The sequence below is a fragment of the Arachis ipaensis genome, chromosome B06, assembly GCF_000816755.2.
Source record: "Arachis ipaensis cultivar K30076 chromosome B06, Araip1.1, whole genome shotgun sequence".
Taxonomy (NCBI): Eukaryota; Viridiplantae; Streptophyta; class Magnoliopsida; order Fabales; family Fabaceae; genus Arachis; species Arachis ipaensis.
In genome coordinates, this window is record NC_029790.2 from 35475239 (window position 1) to 35484703 (window position 9465).

Below are 9465 nucleotides of genomic sequence, written 5' to 3' on the forward strand. Positions count from 1 at the left end.
TGAGCTTTGTGAGCTTCGGCAATGACAACGGCTTTCCTTAATGGCAGCGGTGGCGTCTTTTTCATTTGCGACGGCGACAGACCCTTGTAGTGGTGGCGATAGAAAGTGGATGAACGACAGCGACGCGGGCTCGGGCTCCATGGATGGGATGGCGAGGACGACGCATGCAGAGGTAGCCTGCAAGGATGACGATGATGGCGACTCCTCGTGGCGGTTGCGCTCCTTTCGGCGACGGCGAGCCCCAATGCCGCCGCGCAGCGGAAATCCCTCTCCCTCCTCTTCTCTCTGCGCAACTACCTCTCCCTTCTTCTTCTCATGGCAGTGTGTGTCTTGTGTGTAGTGTGTACATGAGTCCGGTGAGCTGAGTGTGTGTGTTTGTGTTTCCATTGAGAGAGTGATAGTGAGAGAAATTGTCGTGTCGATCTAGAATTTCTCTTATAGAAATAAGAATTTCGTTGTAAGCATAGCTCCAAACCAACAAACAATTCTCACATAAAAAATTTGAGTTGTCACAAGTACAAACTCCAATAAAAATTAACCGAAGTATTTAAACCTAGGGTCATCTCACAAGGAATTGCAATGAAATATTTGATTATTGACTATGAAGATGCAAGGGGGTTTGATTGGTAAAAGGGCAAGAAAATAAATGGCAACAAACGTAAATCAAGTAACTAACGAAAGCAAGTAATAAAGAGAGATATTCATGGCAAGGGTTGAGATCATAGGATTTCTATCCTAGTCACTAATCATAACAATAATTAACAAGAATTATTCTATTTCGTCATCCCTAACAATAGTAGAAGGTATAATGTTATCTTCACATGAGAGAAAGTCAAACAAGACTAGCTAATCTTAATCCAAAAGTCCTAATCAACTCACTAACTGAATTAGCAATAGATTAGAGTCAATGGAAACAATACTAGCTAACAACTCTAGATCACCAACATAGGTTGGGTATTGATGAGCGGATAATTTATACCCCTTTTTTGCATTGTTTTTATATAGTTTTTAGTATGTTTTAGTTACTTTTTATTATATTTTTATTAGTTTTTATTCAAAAATCACATTTCTGGACTTTACTATGAGTTTGTGTGTTTTTCTATAATTTCATATATTTTCTGACTGAAATTGAGGGACCTGAGCAAAAATCTGATTCAGAGACTGAAAAAGGACTGCAGATGCTGTTAGATTCTGACCCTCCTACACTCGAAATGGATTTTCTGGAGCTACAAAAGCCCAATTTACGCGCTCTTAATTGCGTTAAAAAGTAGACATTTTAGGCTTTTCAAAAATATATAATAGTTCATACTTTTCCCGAGATTTGATGCCCCAAACCAGTGTCCAAAGTCAGCCTAAAACTTTTTGGCGTAAAACGCCAGAACTGGCACCTTTTTCGGCATTAAACACCCATTCTGGCACCCAGGGTGGCGTTTAACACCAACTTTGGGCATATGAACGTGAAATCTTGAAAGCTCAGCCCAGGCACACACCAAATGGGTCCCAGAAGTGGAATTCTACACTATCTGCACTTAGTTACTCATTTTCTGTAAACCTAAGTTACTAGTCTAGTATAAAAACTACTTTTAGAGATTCATTTTGGAACTTATGACATTTTTACACTTCATATTGTATTTTTGATGGCATGAGTCTCTAAACCCCATAGGTGGGGGTGAGGAGCTCTGTTGTATTTCAATGGATTAATGCAATTACTACTGTTTTCTATTCAATCGCGCTTGATTCTATTCTAAGATATTCACTCGTACTTCAATATGGAGAATATGATGATCCGTGACACTCATCATTATCCTCAACCTATGAACACGTGCCTGACAACCACTCCCATTCTATCTGAGCTCAATGTAGTCATTGGGCGACAGCTTGAGTGCGTATCTCTTGGGTTTCTAATCCACAGACCAAGTCCGGAGGTTAGAACCTTCGTGGTATAGGCTAGAACCAATTGGCAGCATTCCTGGGATCCGAAAAGTCTAAACCTTATCTGTGGTATTTCGAGTAGGATCCGGAATGGGATGACTGTGACGAGCTTCAAACCTGCGAATGTTGGGCGTAGTGACAGTGTGCAAAAGGACAAGGGTCCTATTCCGACACTAGCGGGAACCGACAGATGATAAGCCATGCGTGTTTGGAGAAGAAGACAGCAGGAAAGCAGAGATTCAGATGACAGAGCATCTCCGGAACCTCAGCCTGTTTCGCACTACTGAATCACAAGTACTATTTATTTCATGTTATTTATTTTTCATAAATATAATCACTCTTATCATTAATCTCCTGACTAAGATTTACAAAATAACCATAGCTTGCTTCAAGCTGACAATCTTTGTGGGATCGACCCTTACTCACGTAAGGTATTACTTGGACGACCCAGTGCAGTTGCTGGTTAGTTGTGCGGAGTTGTGAAAAGTGTAATCACAATTTCGTGCACCAAGTTTTTGGCGCCATTGCCGGGGATTGATCGAGTTTGGACAATTGACGGTTTATTTTGTTACTTAGATTAGGAAAAATTTATCTTTTTGGTTTAGAGTCACTAACATTGAGTCTTCTATTATTGTTTTGGGTTAAAATTTTAAAATTCTTATTTTATTTTTCTAAACTATTTTCGAAAATTTTTAAAAACCAATAACTTCATAATTTAGTCTTCTGTTTGAATTTAGTTTTATGTTTTAAGTTTGGTGTCAATTGCATGATTTTATTTTTCTTTCAATTTTTTGAATTATATGTTCTTAGTTCTTTATTGATCTTTAAATTGTTCTTGATAATTCTCCTTATTTGATCTTTAAAATTTCTTATTTGGTGTTTGTTGCTGTTTATCTTATACATTTTCGAATTATTAGTGTCCAAAATATAAAAATTTTTAAGTTTGGTATCCTTTGTGTTTCTATCTTCTTAAAAAATTTTAAAGCTTATTCTTGGTGTTCATGTTGACATTTAAAGTTTTCCTGTTTGCTTTCTTAGTTTTGATCTGAAAATTCTAAGTTTGGTGTCATTTTATCGTTTATCTCTTTCTTCACTAAATTCAAAAATATATTTTCTATTTATTTAATTAAATTTTTAAAAATTTCATTTAAAAATTCAGATTTTTATTTTATCTTATCTTAGTTTTAAAATTTCAAAATTCAAAATCTTTTTCAAAAATCATATCCAAAATTTTTCAAATCTTTTTAATTCATCAGCCATTTTAGCATTCGAATTTTTTTTATTTATTTTAATCTACTTTATTTTATTTAATTTAATTTTGGAAGCTTATTTTTCTAGTTCCCAATTATTTTATTTTCTTCTCTTTTGAATTCGGTTAGCATTAAATAAATAAAATAAAAATAAAAATATTTTGATTTTTCTTTTACTTTATTTCTATTTTACAATCTACAACATCTCCCTTCCTCCATCATGGATCTAAGTGGAAATGAACAGTCCAGAAGGACTCTAGGGTCATATCCTAACCCCATTACTACTGCATACGAGAGTAGTATCTGTATACCCCCCATCAGAGCAAGCAGTTTTGAGCTAAATCCTCAACTCATTATCCTGGTGCAGCAAAATTGTCAGTATTCCGGTCTTCCACAAGAAGAACCTACTGAGTTTTTGGCACAGTTCTTACAAATTGCTGACACAGTACGTGATAAAGAAGTGGATCAGGATGTCTACAGATTATTACTATTTTCATTTGCTGTAAAAGATCAAGCTAAGAGGTGGTTAAACAACCAACCCACAGCAAGCAAAAGAACATGGAAACAATTATCAAACAAATTCCTGAATCAATATTACCCTCCAAAAAAGATGACACAGCTAAGGCTGGACATCCAAGGCTTTAAACAAGAGGATGATGAATCTCTTTATAATGCCTGGGAGAGGTACAGAGGGATGCTAAGGAAATGCCCCTCTAAAATATTTTCAGAGTGGGTATAGTTAGACATCTTCTACTATGGGCTTATAGAAAAAGCTCAAATGTCTCTAGACCACTCAGCTGGTGGATCTATACATATGAGAAAGACAATTGAAGAGGCTCAAGAGCTTGTTGATACAGTTGCTAGAAATCAGCATATGTACTTGAGTAGTGAGTCTTCCATGAAAGAAGAGGCTAAAGCAGTATCCACTGAACTTAGTCCTCAAGAACAAGTTGCTGAACTCAATCAGCAATTGCTTACAATAACAAAACAGTTCGTAGAATTCAAAGAGATGCTCCAAGATACTAAAATTGCTAACCAAAATATGGAAGCACAATTGAATCAGACAAGACAACAGCTATCTAAATAGATAACAGAAGAATGCCAAGTTGTTTAATTAAGGAGTGGAAAAACATTGAACGTATCAATCCAAGGTAGCAAGAAGCCAAGAAAGGAACAACTAATAAAGGATAACCAAACCACTACCCAAAATCCCTCTGAGGACAGTAAGAGCCCAAAGAGAAATAATTCTGGCGTTCAAACGCCAGAAAAGGGTGAAAAGGTGGCGTTAAACGCCCAAGGGATAGCCAATTCTGGCGTCCAGACGCCAGAAAAGGGTGGCAATCTGGCGTTAAATGCCCATGCAGCCCCCAATTCTGGCGTTCAAACACCACAAAGGGGTTAGAAACTTGCAAGTGCTGATGACAATCCCCTTAAGCAGGCTTCTCCAACCACTTCTGCAGGAAATAAACCTGCAGCAACCAAGGTTGAAGGATATAAAGCCAAGATGCCTTATCCTCAGAAACTCCGCCAAGCGGAACAGGATAAACAATTTGCCCGCTTTGCAGACTACCTCAGGACTCTTGAAATAAAGATTCCATTTGCAGAGGTACTTGAGCAAATACCCTCTTATGCTAAGTTTATGAAAGAGATCTTAAGTCATAAGAAGGATTGGAGAGAAACTGAAAAAGTTTTTCTCACTGAAGAACGCAGTACAGTCATTCTGAAAAGCTTACCAGAGAAGCTTAAAGATCCCGGAAGCTTTATGATACCATGCACATTAGAGGATTCTTATACCAAGACAGCTCTGTGTGACCTTGGGGCAAGTATCAACCTAATACCTGCATCTACTATCAAAAATCTTGGTTTGACTGATGAAGTTAAACCAACCTGGATATGCCTCCAACTTGCTGATGGCTCCATCAAAATTCCATCAGGCATAATTGAGGACATGATTGTCAAGGTTGGGCCATTTGCCTTTCCTACTGACTTTGTAGTGCTGGAAATAGAGGAGCACAAGAGTGCAACTCTCATTCTAGGAAGACCTTTCCTAGCAATCGGACGAACCCTCATTGACGTCCAAAGAGGAGAGATAACTCTGAGAGTCAATAAGGATGAGTTTAAGTTAAATGATGTCAAAGCTATGCAGCATCCAGACACACCAAAAGACTGCCTGAGCACAGATGTTATTGACTCCTTGGTGGAAGAGGTCAATATGACTGAGAGTCTCGAATCAGAGCTAGAGGACATTTTTAAGGATGTTCAGCCTGATCTGGAGGAACCAGAGAGAACGAAAGAACCTCTGAAAACTCCTCAGGAAGACGATAAGCCTCCTAAATCCGAGCTCAAACCACTACCACCATCCCTAAAATATGCATTTCTGGAAGAAGGTGACACTTTTCCGGTGATCATAAGCTCTACCTTAAATCCACAAGAAGAGAAAGCACTAATTCAGGTGCTAAGGACACACAAGACAGCTCTTGGGTGGTCCATAAGTGATCTTAAGGGCATTAGCCCAGCAAGATGCATGCACAAGATCCTATTGGAGGATGATGCTAAGCTAGTAGTTCAACCACAGAGGCGGCTAAATCCAGCCACGAAGGAGGTGGTGCAGAAAGAGGTCACTAAGTTACTAGAGGCTGGAATTATTTATCCTATTTCTGATAGCTCCTAGGTAAGCCCTGTCCAAGTTGTGTAAGACCCCAGATTTTGAAAATTTAATAATAAATTATTTATGATTTATTTTATTTATTTGAGAACATATTTTCAAAAATTTTGTATTAATTAAGTACTTTCTTATTATTGATTTAAAGTTTTAGTGATTTAAAAACAGTGAGGATTTTATATGCGCTAATTTGAATAATTAGATTTTGAACATTATTTTATAATTTTAAAAGAAAATTAATTTGATTATCTCTAATTATTGAATTTGAGTCTTTATTTGAAAAATAAATTATAAGTTGATAATTAAATAGTATTTTCATAGATATTATTATTTGATTAAATTTGATTTCAAATTATTACTCTATTACCTTTAATTTTATTGAAATTACTAAATTATCCGAAATTCTCTAAATTATCCTAAATTACTAACCCTAATCCCTTCTACCCAACCCACACACACGTAACCCCCTCCCTTCACACTCGTTCACCCCCCCAATTAGCCACGTTACCCACTCCTCACCGCTATTCACTCACCATCACCATTCCCTTTTTCCTTTTATCCCACCCACACCCATGCAACAAAAGAAAGAAAGAAATCAGAAAGGGAAAGAATGGAAACAGGGGGGCTTGAGGGGAAAACAGAGATCAGAGGGAGAGTGTGACGGAACAGAGGAAGGAGGATCGCCAGGCTGTGCTGCTCCCTGTGCCGGTTGTCATCGCTGCCGCGAGAGCTAGAGAAGGAGAGAAGTAAAACCGCGAAGAGAGAGAGAGATCGACGGAGACGTTCACGCTGTTCGTCCTCATAACTGCTATGCGTTGCCGCCGCCGCCATTAGTTCAGCTGCCGTTGAGCTCGCATCAACCGTCACCATGGAAACTGCCACCATCATCTCCAAAGCCGCGTCATTGATTAGGTTAGGGAGAGGGAGAATCGCGAGCAACCAGAGGAGGAGAAGAACGCGTGGTGGTGCGTGTTCTCTTAGCCATCGCCACCATCGGAGTCACAAACCAAGGTGGAGGAGAAAGCCATCTTCCCCGTTGCTGCTATAGTCGTCCGTACTACTGCCGCTGAAGGAAGGCCGTTCAGTCACCCTCATCAAGTTGCATGTGGCTGTTAGAGCTCCTTGTCTCTGCTCTGATCGTCGGAAGTCACCGACGAAGTTTTGGTCGCCCCATGATAAACCACTATTTCATGGTTTATCTTGTGCTCAATTGAGTGGTTTTTATCTACTCTTTACCCACTTATTCATACTATTTGCATGATTTTACATTTGCCTTCCTAATTATGTGTTATGATTGAAAACATGCTTCTTTGGACTTATATTTGCTTATTATTAATCCTCTCTTATCACCATTAGATGCCTTGATATGTGTGTTAAGTGTTTTCAGATATTATAAGGCAGGAATGGCTTGGAGGATGGGAAGAAAGCATGCAAAAGTGGAAGGAATGCAAGAAGTTGGAGAAATTGCTAAGCTGTCCAGCCCGACCTCTTTGCACTCAAACGGCTATAACTTTAGCTACAGAGGACCAAACGACGCGGTTCCAGTTGCGTTGGAAAGCTAACGTTCGGGGCTTCGATTTGATATATAATAAGCTATAGTTCCACACTAAGAATTCAAGAATGCATATGAAAAACAAGAAAAGACAAAATAAAAAATCATCAAGATCAAACAAGAAGACTTACCAAGAACAACTTGAAGATCATGAAGAACACTATGAATGCATGATATTTTCGAAAAGTGCAAGATGCACATGCAATTGACACCAAACTTATAACTTGACTCAAGACTCAAACAAGAAACACAAAATATATTTTTTTTTTATGATTTTCTAATTTTTTTTTGGATTTTTTTCGAAAATTACTTGAAAAAGAAAAATAAGGATTCCAAAATTTTTAATATGAATTCCAGGAATCTTGCAGTGTTAGTCTGAAGCTTTAGTCCAGGAATTAGACATGGCTCACTAGCCAGCCAAGCTTTCAATGAAAGCTCCGGTCCAAAACACTAGACATGGCCAATGGCCAGCCAAGCTTCAGCATGTAATTCTGACATGACACGCCTGACATACTCATTCCCAAAGGAATAGGACATGGCTTTACAGCCAGCCAGGCTTCAACATGCTTCATGAAACACTAGAATTCATTCTTAAAAATTTTGAATAAAAATTTTTTTGAAAACATTTTTTTTTTTTTGAAAACAGATGAGAAAATTTTAGAAATATTTTTGAAAAATTTTTTTGAAAATAAAATAAAAAGAAAATTACCTAATCTGAGCAACAAGATGAACCGTCAGTTGTCCAAACTCAAACAATCCCCGGCAACGGCGCCAAAAACTTGGTGTTGTTGCCGGATTCGAACTTGGCACTGATGTTACCGGACCAAAAGCTTGCCGAAAACTCAAACAATTCCCGGCAACGGCGCCAAAAACTTGGTGCACGAAATTGTGATCTCCAGGCTCGAACAAATCCTGGTAATGGCTCCCACAAACTCATAGTAAAGTCCAGAAATGTGAATTTAAAATAAAAACTAATGAAAACATCCCTAAAAGTAACTAGATCCTACTAAAAACATACTAAAAACAATGCCAAAAAGCGTATAAATTATCCGCTCATCATTTCCCTGACGCTAGGCGATGCGACCGCGTGATCCATGCGGCCACGTCGCAAGTGACAAAAATCAGTGAATCTGAATTTGCAACCAGCGAATTCTGGGCTGTTTCTGACCCAGTTTGCGGCCCAGAAAACACAGATTAGAGGCTATAAAGTGGGGGACTGTATCCATTCATAGGGGAGGCTCTCATATTCACAATTTTAGGAATAGATGTAGTTTTTAGAGAGAGAGGTTCTCTCCTCTCTCTTAGGATTAGGATTTAGGACTTCTCTTAGTTTTAGGAGTAACTCTCAATCCCAGGTTTTTTATTTTTATTTATTCTTCCAATTTAGTTTATGAACTCTTCATGATAGATTATAATTTCCCTTATTAATGTTATTTGAGGTATTTCAATTCATGATTGCTTTCTTTATTAACTAGGATTTGAAGATCAAACTAATTAGTCACTTGACCTTCCTCTGCTTTAAGTAAGGGTTAACTAAGTGAAATTAAGATTCAATTTTCATTATCATTGATAAGGATAACTTGGTGTGGACTTCCAATTTCTTATACATTGCCGAGAGATTTTATTATTATTATTTTATTTTACTTGTCATATAACATATTCCCACCTTACTTCCAAAACCCCCAATTTACAATCTTCATAACCAATAATAAGAACATACTTCCCTGCAATTCCTTGAGAAGACGACCCGAGGTTTGAATACTCGGTTATCAATTTCAAAGGGGTTTGTTACTTGTGACAACCAAAACGTTTGTACGAAGGGATTTCTGTCGGTTTAGAGACTATATCTACAACGCGACTGTTTTTATGAAATTCTTTACTGGCAAAAATCCTAACGTCAAAATGGCTCCGTTGCCCGGGAATTGCAAACGTGTGCCTTATTATTGGTTATTGTAAATATTTGTTTTTTTATTTTTTTTATTTTTATTTTTATTAAATTAAGAGGTTATTGATTTTTATTTTAAAATTTTTATCTTATCTTATCTTATTTCAAAAATCAAATTTCAAAA